Source organism: Orcinus orca, chromosome 14 (assembly GCF_937001465.1).
Source record: "Orcinus orca chromosome 14, mOrcOrc1.1, whole genome shotgun sequence".
In the NCBI taxonomy this organism is placed as follows: domain Eukaryota; kingdom Metazoa; phylum Chordata; class Mammalia; order Artiodactyla; family Delphinidae; genus Orcinus; species Orcinus orca.
This window is the reverse complement of record NC_064572.1, coordinates 52,762,743-52,778,278: the sequence shown is the minus strand read 5'-3', so window position 1 is coordinate 52,778,278 and position 15,536 is coordinate 52,762,743.

Here is a 15,536-nt window from a genome sequence, read left to right as displayed (position 1 = left end):
AGGGGGTGTGGCTTCGATCCCTGGTCAGGGAGCTAAGATCCCACATGCCTCACAGCCAAAAAACCAAAAACATAAAACAGAAGCAATGTTGTAACAAATCCAATAAAGACTTTGAAAATGGTCCACATCAAAAAAATCTTAAAAAATAAATACTTCCAGAGGTTGTCACAAGCAAATTATAGAAAGAAATTAAGTGTCTCATAGAGCGCTGGTGGGTTACTACACATTGGTCACCAGTTATTATTTTTTTTTATTTTTATTTTTTTTTCGGTACGCGGGCCTCTCACTGTTGTGGCCTCTCCCGCTGCGGAGCACAGACTCCGGACGCGCAGGCTCAGTGGCCATGGCTCACGGTCCCAGCCGCTCCGCGGCATGTGGGATCTTCCCGGATCGGGTCACGAACCCTGTCCCCTGCAGCGGCAGGCGGACTCCCAACCACTACGCCATCAGGGAAGCCCGGTCACCAGTTATTTAGATAAAGTGACCATGGGATTTCCCCCAAATTAGAATATTCCTATGACTCACATACAGGGAACTTTGGAGGGACTTCTCCCAAGTCCTTGAGAGGCATAGCAATGTCCTCAGTGATGAGGGTTCAGTGAAACAGTCATATAGCTTAGGAGGCTCCAACAGTAGTAATTTCAATTCTGGGTATAATCCCCAGAGTAGTGGTCTTCAAACTAGGGAACTGAGACACTCAAGATAGTTTTAAGACGATCAGTTCCAGATCTTTAACTTCAATATATACTTCCTCCCAAATCTGATCTTCCTGAGAACCAGTGTAGTTAAGTGGCCCTTGTGGTTCCTAGCCCCACCTCCCTTTTCACACTGGCCCTTTCTCCCACTTTTTTAAAAGAGAAAGGCATACCTCTACCTAAATGCTAAAATGGTGTACTGCTCCAAAGTGTAAAAACCTGCAAGGACCTGAAGAGACATTCTGAAATAACGATATTGGTGTTGAGAGGCTAAATGATTTTACTAACAAACCCTTTTGAAAGTTAGATTGTTTAACAATACATGTTTTCTAGTAAATTGAAGGAAGACCTATTTATATTGTCCACTGAAAAATTATTAAAGATAAGATCACTAAGTGATGTGTGGCATACAACTTGGAAAGCTTTCTGATAAATGTGACATCACTAAAACAATTCCTTCCAATCACATATCTATGTAAACAATATTCCTCATTGTTCATAATATAAAGGCAAACACTAGAAATAAACCAATGTGTGAACCTGTCTCTTTCTGGAAATAAGTAAAATTCACTTATGATATATAATTTTTTAAAGCCCTATTGATTTCTTTTTTATGTTTAATAGTTACAACATTTTAAAGCATTGATAAATTATGAACTAAAAATAATTAATGATAATTAAGAATAATTTAACACTTAGAAGTATTATGGCCAAAGGAATTTAACATAATTTAATTTAAATTTATGTATAAAATTTGTTACAGAGAAGTATGATAGAGTGATCATTAAAGATATTCACACATAATGTATATTACGTTCAGATAAAAATCTGTGGCAGGAGTGGAAAGAAAATTCAAGTGCAAAGAGAAAATGAAGTGATGTAAAATTTCCCACTATAAGAGAAGCACCTGTTCATGTTGCTAATGTTTTGATGGATAATGATGAATATATCAAATCACTATGGCATTTATATTCCATTAGATACATTTATTAATTCTACTTTTAAACGTTAATGTTTACATTACAAGGAAATTATTTCCTTTGTAACTACTTAAACTCATAATGAAAAGTTTCATTCCAATTCTAAAATGTGTAAGGAAGAAAAGTTTGTCCAAATTGTTTGTGGGATAAGCTAGCAAAATAGTTTAAAAATTCCTTACTCTAGAAAAACTTTCATACGTGTGCATAAGAAAACATGTAGGGATTTTCATGGCAATATTATTTGAAATAGCAAAAAGTTAGGAAGAACCTAAAAAAATATTCATCAATATGGATAAATAAAATGTGATGTTTTCAGATGATAGAATTATTATACACTAGGTTAAAAGGAAGAAATTAGATAAATTTATCAACATGGAAATATCTCAAGATTTACCTGATCCTCAGAATTACAGTAGGCTCATCTTTCTCTCATTTCCTGTCCTCACAACAGTGAAGCCATTCCAGGAAGCAGGAAGTCCACAGGATATGTGGTATCACCCAAACCTTGGTCCTGAAGCAGAGAACTTTGAATGGGTGTGTAACATGATCATATCATTGTTATTATCATGAAGGCTCCACAGTTTTCTGAGGCATTTTAATGACTACCCCTTGTGGGAGTGGAGGGGAGATTAAAACGGCCAAAGAACCAATTAGAAGGAAAAGAATTTCTTCATCATCTTTTTGAAATTTCTACTTGCCTGGAAAGAGGAAGTAAGTTATTTATTTATTCATTTATTTATTTATTTAGGATGGATAGAGGGAATATTAGTGATCTAGCAAATATCCAAAGGTGAGATAAGTAGAAAGCACCCCTTAGCAAGAAATTAATTCTATGGTGATAAAATCATAGTTCAGGAGTTCATTTCTGTAGGAAAGCAAAATCCATAAGGCGCAGGAATGACAATTAAGTTCCTTGCCTATATGTATAAACTTCATCCTTCTCTTTCTGTTTAGAGAAATCTACTAAAATATTTGAATATTTCAAAAATTAAATCCTATTTTCTCACTAACCCCAAGGTAAAATTAGTGATAACATGAAATGAGGACATAATAAGAGTAATAATGATAATTACTATCAATATTTTATTATAACTAACATTTGTTGATAACATTTAGAAATGTATAGGGTCATTAAAGGGCACATGTAAAGTCTTAAGAAGCCCCCTGGCATGTTTACATTTTCTCTCCTAGGTCTCTGCAAATATGTTTTTATAAGGACAGCCTGGGGTAAGCACTTTGATACAAATAATAATGAATATTTATTGACTACATATTACTACTAAATGGTCTACAGGCAGATCTACAGAAATACATCTCATGTTTTTCTTATAATTTGACTCTATATAATTTGATACTGCTTCTGTATCACAAGTATTGAAATCATTCCTCTCCTGAAATAACTGAGGCTTTATTATCATTTCTGCAATTCTCCACCCCCAGGAATTTTCTCCCTAAGGTTTCCAGTATTCTGTAAGTACTATCTCAGCAGACCCATTCCATCAGTTCACCAGACATGCCTATACAGAACCAAACCTCCAGAGTGAAGCAGCCTTCATACAAGTACCTCTACCAAAGGAGAGACAAAGGGAGAAAAGAAATGTTATCAGATTGATTGTAATCATTAATCCTTATACTGTATATATGAAAGGAAGATGCAGGATTGTAGTTTTGGACATAAAATTAAACTGGATGGCTATCCACTGGTAAATATATCCAACATTTTGCTGCATTTAATACTTTCTTGTTACTCCATTCTCTCTGGAGCACAAACTGAAGCATTTCTTGAGTCAGACACCCTTGGTGTTAGTTTACAGGAAACACTTAATCTGAGTCACTTTTTGCTTCTTTATACACCATTCCCCACTGCCTTACCCTGAAAGGTGAGGTACTTTACTATGTATACTGAAATCATAAATTCCTTGAGAGGCTATTTAGCATAGAGGCTAGAAGCACCATTTCTGGAGCCAGACTGTCTGCTTTCAAATATTGCTCTGCCACTTAACAGTTGTGAGATCTTTGGCGAGTTACATAATCTCTTGTATCCCTTGTCTGTAAAATGGGGATAATAATAGTACCTACCTCACAGGGTTGTTACGAGGACTGGGTGAGGATATATATATTATATTACCTAGAACAAGTCTGGCACATAGTAAACACTATATAAGTGCTCGTTGTTAGCTGGTTTTATTGAGTGCAGATACTATATCTTACTCAGTTGTATTCTCCTTATTGCCACCTCTGACACCTTGCATATTATTTGAGACACGGTAAACTTTCAGTAAAATGCCGAATGAATGGCTAATAGCTATCAACAAGTGCAAGATGGGAGATGATAAGAAAACAAGGATTCCCCTGGTCCTTCAAGATGTCCCCAATAAACAGTCATTTTATGTCTTTTATTGTTATAATCTTACGTCATATCAATGTTTCAGTTAAGAGTTTAAATAAGCCACATTTGCCTCTGAGTCAAAGTATGGTAATGAAATAGTCCAATCACAGTGACCTGCCACATTTTTTAAGTCACATGTCCAATATTATGACATAAGCAAGAATGCATTCAATCTCCTTTTCCACCCATTCAAAATTCCCTGTGAGGGCCAGGTTCAGGAGATGTCACCTCCTCCATAGACTAGATAGCTTCCTGAATAATGTCTCCTACAAACTAGAAGGATGATAGTTCCAGCTGAACTATACAAAGAGCAAACTAGCAACGGGCTTCCCAAGAACCGGCCTCATTCACAGTTGTCAGAAGGTACAGTACCTCTAGACTCTCTAGTTTAAACCCTGCCAACTCCTAACTACATCTCAGTCTTTGCTTCAGTGTAGCTAGTCCCACTTCCCATTAAGTTTCTTGGAGGTTAAAAAATAATTCTTTGTACAAAGGTGTAAACCTCTGTACTTCTCACAATGCCTAGCACAGTTTTTTTACATATCAGATAGACAGTAAGTATTTATAAACTCAATGACTAAAAGACTGCATACTGTTTCAAATATATACTTAAACATACAAATATATCTTATCAACTGAATATAACATAATCCTCAGATAATAATATCCATATATTTTGTTACCATGTCATGTTATATAAACTTTTCTTTCTATACTTTGGTGTAGGATATTATCTGCAAAGACTTTAATCTCTATTTCCATTTTTTGTTTCCTAGAGGGAACATCAACAGAGCAAATGTCAGACTTAGTTAATAATCTGTGCCCTGAAGGGGAAAAAAAGGTCTATGAGGCCTTTTTGATCATAAAGCAAACATAGTAATGTACCTTTTCCTCAGCTGCAGCATAAATAACCAAAATTTCCGGGAATGTGGACTCCTACTTTTATGCAGGAGGCTAACTTTTCTCTTTCAAACAAGTTCTGATGAAATTATCATTTTCTAACATTTCTCTCTGAATGTCTCTAAGATGGAAGTGGCCAAATCACAACTGAGTTTGATTTCACAAATTATCCTTACCAACTCTGGAACAATGTAGTGCTTTATTAAAACTCCAGTGTGAGAAGGGAAAACTACAGTATTCTTATTCTAGAATAAGTAATAACCTTTTTATTTTCAAGTGACCCAAGCAGAGTTAAGCTATGTCTTCTGGCCAACAGTGGCAGAGCTAAAGCACAGCCCTGGGGAGGACAACATGGAAGGGCAGAAGAGGAATGGGAATGGAACAAGAGTACAAGGAAAAGATGGGGGGATGAAGGTGGATAATGGAAAGGTGCTCCCTTCAAGGATCAGCTTCTTCTTTAAACCCTGCTCTACTGATTAACCAAGTTCACAGATGGAAAAAAAATTGTGAAGAAAGGAAAAAGACAAGGGAACAGATAAGATGGAAAAGATCAGTGGGGGACAAAAAGAAAAGAAAGAAGTCCATCTGGTGGAGAGCAATAGAGCATAACATGAAATTGCCTTAGGTACCAAAGCTCACTGATCTATTCTAGAGTCTTCAGCCCACTTGAGACAGTAACCTAGTTCTAGCCTAGTTCCACTCCAATTATGAGGCCTTGTCCTTCTTTTATGATGGGTAAGAATTATTAGTGTTTTGTTTATTTTCTTATATGAATTTATTTAAAACTATTATCTGCAAAAGATAAGCAAACTCCTTTACCTTCCTTCTACTCAATTATATATATTTATTCAGCACTACTCTCATTTCTCATTCTTTCCCACACTGTAAGTGAAAGAAATGAACTTTTGGCTTCTAACCATATGTCTTTGAAGTAAGCTTCTCAAAGACATAAAAATTGGCCCAAACAGGACCTAGGTCACTTAGCCTTGAGATTATTTATAGTGAAACATTAGGCAAATTTAGTCAAGGAGACCAGGGACCAAATAATCAAGCAGTATACTAATCCAAAACATAGGCATATCAAAATTATCAAAATACATATTTGAGGTGTGTTATAACTAAACAATAAAAACTTAGTTGGCTCTCTAGAGCTACTAGTCTAGTTTTGGGAGAAGCCCTCCAGTTCTGGCTTAAAGAGCAGGAAAAGCATTTCCTAATGCTCAGAAAGACTAGGAGAAATCTGCCATTTTTTGTTCTTGTCTCTGTTCTCTAGTGCCCCAGGCCCCAGGAAATCCTGCCAGCCCAGCAGTGGCAATGACTACAATGGGCACCAAAATCTCTGAGAGAGGGGAACCTTCCTCTAAGGAGAAGCTGTGGTCTCAGGAGAATGGGCAGAATGCCGGTTGCTTTTTTTTTCTGTCCATCTACTGACTGGCCCTGGACATGGCACAGTCCCAGCAAGTAGTATGCAGCAGCGCAGGATCACTGAAGCACTAGCTTTCTGGCTGTAAGGCTAAAAGAGGAAGTCTAGGAAGCCAGAAAGTACCAGAGATCATGGAGACGGAGGAGCTCAGGAAAGTAACAAAGTTGATTATAAACACCTAGGCTCACCTTCAAGCTGCACAAGGGTGGATCTGATCCTAAACAGCATACCAAAGACTTTGAAGGATATACCACTGCACATGTCCCAGACTGATCACTGAGCGCGGCACACATAGTAGATAGATCTGAACAGTACCGCAAATATTCTGAAAACAAAATTGACGTTGAAACTAGAACCTACAGGAGTTTGGTTGAAATTTGTGGCCTAAATACAACCAGCTCTATTGCCTGCTAAAACAAAAAATATCAATATTCTCCATAGGATTTAAACAAAAGCCAGAGTCTTATATTATTTTTTTAATAGAATTTCTAGAAGTTGAATTTTTGTTTAAAGCTCATTTGGCCAAAAAGTTTGCTTTTATGTTGCCCATATTTTATTTTATTTATTTATTTTTTAACATCTTCATTGGAGTATAATTGCTTTACAATGGTGTGTTAGTTTCTGCTGTATAACAAAGTGAGTCAGCTATACGTATACATATATCCCCATATCCCCTCCCTCTTGTGTCTCCCTCCCTCCCTCCCTATCCCACCCCTCTAGGTGGTCACAAAGCACAGAGCTGATCTCCCTTTGCTATGCGGCTGCTTCCTACTAGCTATCTATTTTACATTTGGCAGTGTATATATGTCCATGCCACTCTGTCACTTCGTTCCAGCTTACCCTTCCCCCTCCCTGTGTCCTCAAGTCCATTCTCTATATCTGCATCTTTATTCCTGTCCTGCCCCTACGTTCTTCAGAACCTTCTTCATTTTTTTTAGATTCCATACCATACATATGTGTTAGCATACGGTATTTGTTTTTCTCTTTCTGACTTACTTCACTCTGTATGACAGACTCTAGGTCCATCCGCCTCACTACAAATAACTCAATTTCATTTCTTTTTATGGCTGAGTAATATTCCATTGTATATATGTGCCACATCTTCTTTATCCATTCATCTGTCGATGGACACTTAAGTTGCTTCTATGCCCTGGCTATTGTAAATAATTCTGCAATGAACAGTGTGGCACATGCAGAGTCTTATAACATTTTAAATGTCTGGGATATAATTAAAAATTATTCAGCATACAAAATAACAAGGAAAATCTAAACTCACATGGGAAAAGACAATTCAGGGGCCAACACTGAGATGACATAGATGCTGAAATTAGCTAACAAAAGCTTTAAAGCAGTTATTATAAAAGCATACCAGGAAGCAAGAGAAAGGAATGCAAAGAAATAGAAGATAGGAAGAACTAAACTGAAATTGTAGGACTGAAAAATACAATAACTAAAATAAAGAACTCATTGGATAGACTCAATCATAGAATGGAGATGACAGGGGAAACAGTCAGTGAATTTGAAGATAACAGAAATTATTCAATCTGAACAATGAGAAAAAAATAGGGGGTGGGAAAAAAATGAACAGCACCTCAGAGACTAGTGGGATGAAACCAAAAGATCTAATATTTGTCATTGGAGGTCCAGAAGAAGAGGAGAAAAAATACAATGCAGTAAAAAATATTTGAAAAAAATGACTGAAAAGTTCCCAAATTTGGCGAAAAACATAAACTTACCGGTTCAAGAAAGCTCAGTGAACCCTAGACAGGATAAACCCAAAGAAATCCATGCCCAAGTACATCAAAATCAAACTGCTGAAAATTGAAGGCAAAAAAAAAAAAAATCTTGAAAGTAGCTACAAAAAAATGACGAATTACTTACAGGGGAACAACAATTCAAATGATTGCAAATTTCTTATCAGAAACCAGGGAGGGTAGAATTAAGTGGAACAACTTGAGGTGCTAGGGGAATAAAAACAACCACCTCCTCAACCCAGAATTCTAAATCCAGCAAAAATTCCTTCATGAATGAAGTTCAAATAAACACATTCTCAAAACAAAGAGAATTCATTGCCAGCAGACTTGCTCTAAAGAATTACTAAAGGAATATCTTTAGACAGAAGGGAAAGTATAGCAGAAGGAAACTTGGAACATCAGGAATAGAAATGGTAAATCTCTAGGTAAATATAATAGACTATTCTTGATTTCCAGTGTATATTTTCAATGTTTGCAAATGCAATACACAACTACAACATAAAGAAGAGAGTGTAAAGGGATATAAACGATTCAAAGATTTCTACATCCACTTGAAGTGGTAAAATATATTGATTCTAAGCAAACTGTGGATAATTATTTATATTTTAATCCCAAGAACAATCATTAACATTTCTTTTACAAAGACATATAGTCGGGCGTCCCTGGTGGCACAGTGGTTGAGAGTCCGCCTGCTGATGCAGGGGACGCGGGTTCGTGCCCCGGTCCAGGAGGATCCCGCATGCCGCGGAGCGGCTGGGCCCGTGAGCCATGGCCGCTGAGCCTGCGCGTCCAGAGCCTGTGCTCCGCAACGGGAGAGGCCATAGCAGTGAGAGGCCCGCGTACAGAAAAAAAAAAAAAAGACATATAGTCAAAAACACAATAGATAAAATTGAATACAGTTGACCCTTGAACAACAGGAGTTTGAACTGCATGGGTTCACTTATACGCAGATTTTTTACAATAGTGAATGCTATAATATTACATAATCTGCAGATGCGGAACTGCAGATATGGAGGAACTGTGTATACAGAGGGTCGGCTATAAGTTACATGAAGATTTTCAACTGCATGAAGGGGCAGCATCCCTAACCTTCACGTTGTTTAAGGGTCAACTGTACTAAAAAATGTTCAACTACCTCAAAATAAGGCTGGAAAGGGAAAACAGAGAAATGAAAGGAAAAAAAGGAAACCAAGAGAAAAATAAAATGGCTGATCTATATCCAAATATATCAATAATTACATTAAATGGAAATGGTCTAAATATACCAGTTAAACATACAGATTCGTAGAATGGATACAAAGAACATGACCCAGCTATGTATTGTCAACAAAAAACAATTAAAATATATTGATATGGGTATGTTAAAAATAAAGGGGTGAAAGAATATATGACATGTGAACACTAATCAAAACCAAGTGGGAGAAGCTATATTAATATCAGACAAAGTAGATTTCAGAGCAGAGAAAATTACCAGAGCTTAATAAGGACATCACAAAATGCATGAATTATATAGCACAGGGAACTCTATTCAATACTCTGTAATGGCCTATATGGGAAAAGAATCTAAAAATAGAGTGGATATATGTATATGTATAACAGATTCACTATGCTGTACAGCAGAAGCTAACACAACATTGTAAATCAACTATACTCCAAGAAAAATTATTTAAAAAAAAACACATGAATTAAAAACTGATAGAACTGAAAGGAGAAACAGACAAATCCACAATTGTATTTGGAAACTTCAACACTCCTCTCTCAGCAATGGATAGAACTTGTAAACAAAATCAGCAAGGATATAGAAGAAATGAAAAATACCACCAACCCAAGTGAGCCCAACAGATATTTATTGATTAGTCCACTCAACACTAGGCAAAATACATATTATTTTAAATGAACATGGAACATTCACCAAGACAGACAATATCTGGATCATAATACCAGCCTAAAAAAATGTGAAAGAATTGAAATCATACACAGTATGCTCTCTAATCATAATAGGGTTATATTAGATTTCAGTAATGGAAAATAAAGAAAATCTCCAAACATTTGTAAACAACACACTTCTAAATAATCTGTGGGTCAAAGAGGAAATCAAAAGGGAAATGTAAAAATATTTTTAATTAAATAGAAATGAAAGTACAACATAGCAAAAATTGTGGGAGTCAGCTAAACCAAAGAGGGAAATTTACAGCATTAATTGCTTATATAAAAAAAGAAAAAAGGTCTCAAATCACTGATCTTTTTTAAAAAAGCAAATAAAGCAGAAGGAAGGAAATAAAGCTAAGAGCAGAAATGAATGAAAATGAAAACAAAATAGAGAAAAATCCATAAAATAAAAAACTGATTCTTTGAGATCAATGAAATCCATAAAACTCAATGAAATTCATAAACAAAAGACACAAACTATCAATATCAGGAATGAAAAAGGATATCACCACAGACCCTAGAGACATTACAAGGATAAGGGAATACATGCATAAATATGACAACCAAGGTGAAATAGACTAATTCCTTGACAACAAACTACGAAAACTCATCAAAGAGAAAATAGATAACCTGAAGAATCCTGTAACTACAGAGAAATTGAATTCATAGTTAAAAGGCTTTCAAAAAAATTTTCCTGGCCTAAAGGTAGAATTCTATTAAACATTTAAAGATGAAATGATACTACACAAACTCTTCCAGAAAATAGAAGAGGAGGAAACACTTCCCAACTCATTTTTATAAAACCAGCATTACTCTGATACCAAATACTGTACAAAAGACAGTACAGGGGAAAAAACTATAGATTAATATCTCTCATAAACATTGATATGAAAGTCAAACACACTGAGCACACTGAGTCCAGAAGTATTTTTTTAAATTATATACTACAAACAAGTAGCACTTATCCTGAAAAGGCAAGGCTGCTTCAATATTTGAAAACTCAGTCAGTGTAATCCACTATATTAGTAGACTAAAGAAGAAAAACTATGTACATAATCATATCAACTGATACAGAAATAGCATTGGAAAAAATTCAACATCCATTCAAGATTTTTAAAATTCTCAGCTTACTGAGATAGAAGGGAACTTCTTCACCTTATGTACAAAAAGCCAACATCTAATGTCACACTTAGTGGTAAAATACTGAATGCTTTCCCCCTAAGATCAGGAACAAGGCAAGGATGTCCTCTCTCACTGCTGTTATTTGACATTATACTAGAATTCTTAACCAGTATAATAAGGCAAGAATAAGAGATAAAGGCATACAGATTGAAAAGGAAGAAATTAAAATGTTCTTATTTGCAGATGACATGATTGAAACCAAAAGAAGTGACCAAAAATCAACAAAACCCAAAAAACTCCTAGAACTGAGTTAAGTACAGTCACAGGATATAAGTTAAAAACACAATAATAATTATATACCTGTATACCAGCAGTGAACAATTGAAACTGATATTTTAAAAACAATACCATTTACAATAGCTCCAAAAATATTGAAATATCTAAGAATAAATTTAACAAAACATTGACAGAACAGTATCTATATGCTGAAAACTAGAAAACATAAATGAAAGAAATCAAAGACCTAAATAAATGGAAAGACACAGCATGTTTAGGGACAGGAAGACTCAACTCCCCAATTTGATGTACAGATTTAACTCAATTTCATGAACTATCCCAGCAGAATTTTTCGAGATATAGGCAAGCTGATTCTAAAATTCATATAGAAATTCAAAGGCACTATAAAAACCAAAATAAGTTTGAAGAAAAAGAATAAAGTTGGAGAAATCATATTACCAGATTTTTAAGTTGTACTATAAAGCTAGATTAACTAAGACAGTGTGATACTGGTGAAGGGACAGTCACTTAGATCAGTGGAATAGACAGCCCAGAAACAGATCCATGCTCATATCCATGCAGATATAGCCAACTGATTTTTGACAAAGGCCCAAAAGATTGTCTTTTCAATAAATGATATTGGACCAATTGGACATTCATATACTTAAAACTGAACCTCAACCTTAATCTCACATTTTGTACAAAAATTAACTCAAAATGTGTCATAGATCTAAATGTAAAATATAAAACTTTTAGAAGAAACCTTTAGAGAAAATCTTCATAACCTGGGGTTAAGCAAAGAGTTCTTACACATGATACCAAAAACATGATCCATAAAAGAAAAAATGATAAGCTGGACTTAACATTTTAAACTTTATAAAAGACACTGTAAAAGAATAAAAAGATAAGTTACACACCAGAAGAAAATATTTGCAAATCACATACTGACAAAGGCCTTATATCTAGAATATATATATTTGAAGAGCCTGTGTTGATACTCATGCCCTGTTCCCAAATTTGTTAAAATTTAGAAAAATTGTTACATGGATTGTTAGGGCTCCTTAAAAGCAAGAAAAACATGACAAATTAACACTGCTGGATTTACAACCTACTTTATAAAAGCATTATTAGAGAATATCTTTTGAGTGCTATGGATCTTTTGAGGCTCTCGAACTTCAAATATATATTTGAAGAATTCTCAAAACTCAACAGTAAGAAAACAAACAACCCAATTTAAAAATGAGCAAAAGACTCGAACAAACATTTCACTGAAGTGGATAAATAGATGGCAAATAAGCTGTTAAAAAAGATATTAACATTGTTGATCATTAGGGAAATGTCAATTAAAATAATGAGATACCTATTACAATACCTAAAATAAAAAATACTGATAATAACAAGTTCTGGTGAGGATACAAAACAAATCGAATGCTCATACATTCTCATGGAAATGCAAAATGGTATAGCCATTGGGGAAAACCGTTTGGCAGTCTCTCAAAAAGTTGAAAATACTCTTATTATATGACCTAGCAATCCTACTCCTGGGTATTTACTTTAAGGAAATGAAAACTTCTGTTCACACAAAAACCTACACACAAATGTTTAGAGCAGCTCTATTCACAATTACCAAAAACTGGAAACAACTGAAACATCCTTCAACAAATGAATGGACAAACTGTGGTACATCTCTACAATGGAATACTACTCAGCAATGAAAATGAATGAACTACTGGCATATGCAAATCTCAGATGAATCTCAAAGGCATGTTAAGTAAGAGAAGCCAGTCTCAGAAAGTTATATACTGTAGGATTTAATTTATATATGACATTCTCATAAAGATAAAACTACAGTGATGGAGATTAGATCCATGGTTGCCAAGGGTTGAGGAGGTAAGTACAAAGGGGTAATACAAGGGAATTTCTTAGGATAATGGAACTGTTATATATCTTGACTGTGGTTATATGAATCTATCGTATTAAATTCATAGAAATGTACACACATGCAGGTACGCACACACAATCAACTTTACTATATGTTAATTTAAAAATAAAACTGTAATATGATGTACTGCTGTCTTAACATTTGAAAACAATTTTTATCAGAAAAAGTACATATGAGAAGAAAAAAATTCAGAGGCATTCATCAATGCCTTCTCAATTATATAGTTGAAATATAAAATGAACCATCAGAAGCCTAGTCCTGCTTAGAATGGAGCTAGATATTGCTTCTAGTCAACATTTTACATTCTCATAAATCAAATCCATAAAAGATATTCTCTAGTAATGCTTTTATAAAGTAGGTTGTAAATCCAGAGTGTTAATTTGTCATGTTTTTCTTGCTTTTAAGGAGCCCTAACAATCCATGTAACAATTTTTCTAAATTTTAACAAATTTGGGAACAGGGCATGAGTATGAACACAGGCTCTTGAACTAAACATGCTGGTTCAAATTCTAACTCTGCTACTTACTAGCTATTTGCCCTGGATAAATTACTTAATCTCTCTGTGCCTCAGTTTCCTTATCTGAAGATAATAATACTAACCACATAGGGTTATTATGACTGAGAATTAAATGAGTTAATATATGAAAAGCACTTAGAACAGTGCTTGGCACATATTAAATACCGTATCGGTGTTTGTTAAATAAAGTGCACTACGTTCTTGTCCATTTATAACTATATGACCTTACAGGTATGCCACATTATATATGATTTAATACTCAAATTATATTTGTATGACTCAAATGGAATTTTACCAGTTTATTAATTAATATGAAAAAGATTTAATTGTAAGGTTCTGCACTTAAGTCTCTCCCTCAAAACTGTGACAGGTACAGTATGCAGGACTCAAGCTTTGACTACAGCTCTAGTACAAAAGACAAACAGGCTTTAATTAATAGCAAATTCAATAGGTATTAAAAGGGTGGGTTTCAGGAAAAGGAAGCTAGTTTGATCCTAAACTGTGTTGATAAATCTCTAGTATCCACACTGGTCACACCACTCTTAAAGCATATATACTGTTCTAGATTACATGCTTAATTGATTTACACACTTAATCTGTGCAGCCCCAACGGCAAGAATCAGAACCATAGAAAAAGTTCTAGGGGAAAAGATTTAGGCTCAGTAAAAGGAAGAACTAACACTGAAGAGTTCTCCAAACATGAGATGGGCTACCTGAACAGTTGGTGAATTCCATGTCACTGGGAATGTTCAAGTAAGCTTAATGACCAGTTGGTGGGACATTGATGATCACAACAGCCACAATCATTTACTAAATGCTTATTATGTCTGTCCCAGGTCCTTTACATACATTATCTTCAATCCTTTCACCAACTCCATAATGTAGTCACTATCCCCATTTTATAGGTGAGAAAACCAAGGCTCAGAGAGGTTAAATAAATTACCCCAAACACACAGCTACTAAGTTGCAAAACTGTGATTTGATCCAGGTCCTCTAATTCCATAGCACACAATCTACAGTTCCACACTGCCTTTGGTTGAACATTCACTGACTTTAATATTCCTTTCAATCCTGAGAGAGCATGATTCCTTGAAATTATATCTTTCTAGATATATATATCTAGACCTTCCCTATTTCTATAACACTGGAGGTCTTTATCAAGGTAAAAGATGCATCTTACCTGTGTTAATGTTGGTTTGTTACTTCTATGAGAGAGATGTGTTCCAAATTAACATACCTCCCAGTATGTCAAAAGACAATGAAATTAACAATCAATTGGACTATGCAAAACAGGTGTGGAGCGTCTTACTCCTGAATTTACTTCCTAGAGGATGAGATTTTATTTAAAAAAGAGGAAAATGTTTTTTCTCTTAATAAAAGTACAAATGAACACACAAGCAGAGATAAATCTATGTCCTTACCTCTCCACCCTTCCTCTTTGGCTAGCTCTCAATTAAAACATGATTCATGAGAATCTATGTGAGTGTTTTCACTATTTGTTATAGTAATCTCTCACTAACTGGGGGTAGTGATGGTTACATTCCAGAAAAGTGCCATGTTAGATAAAACCCTCATTGGCAAGTTCGATAGGGAATTCTCAAGAGAATAA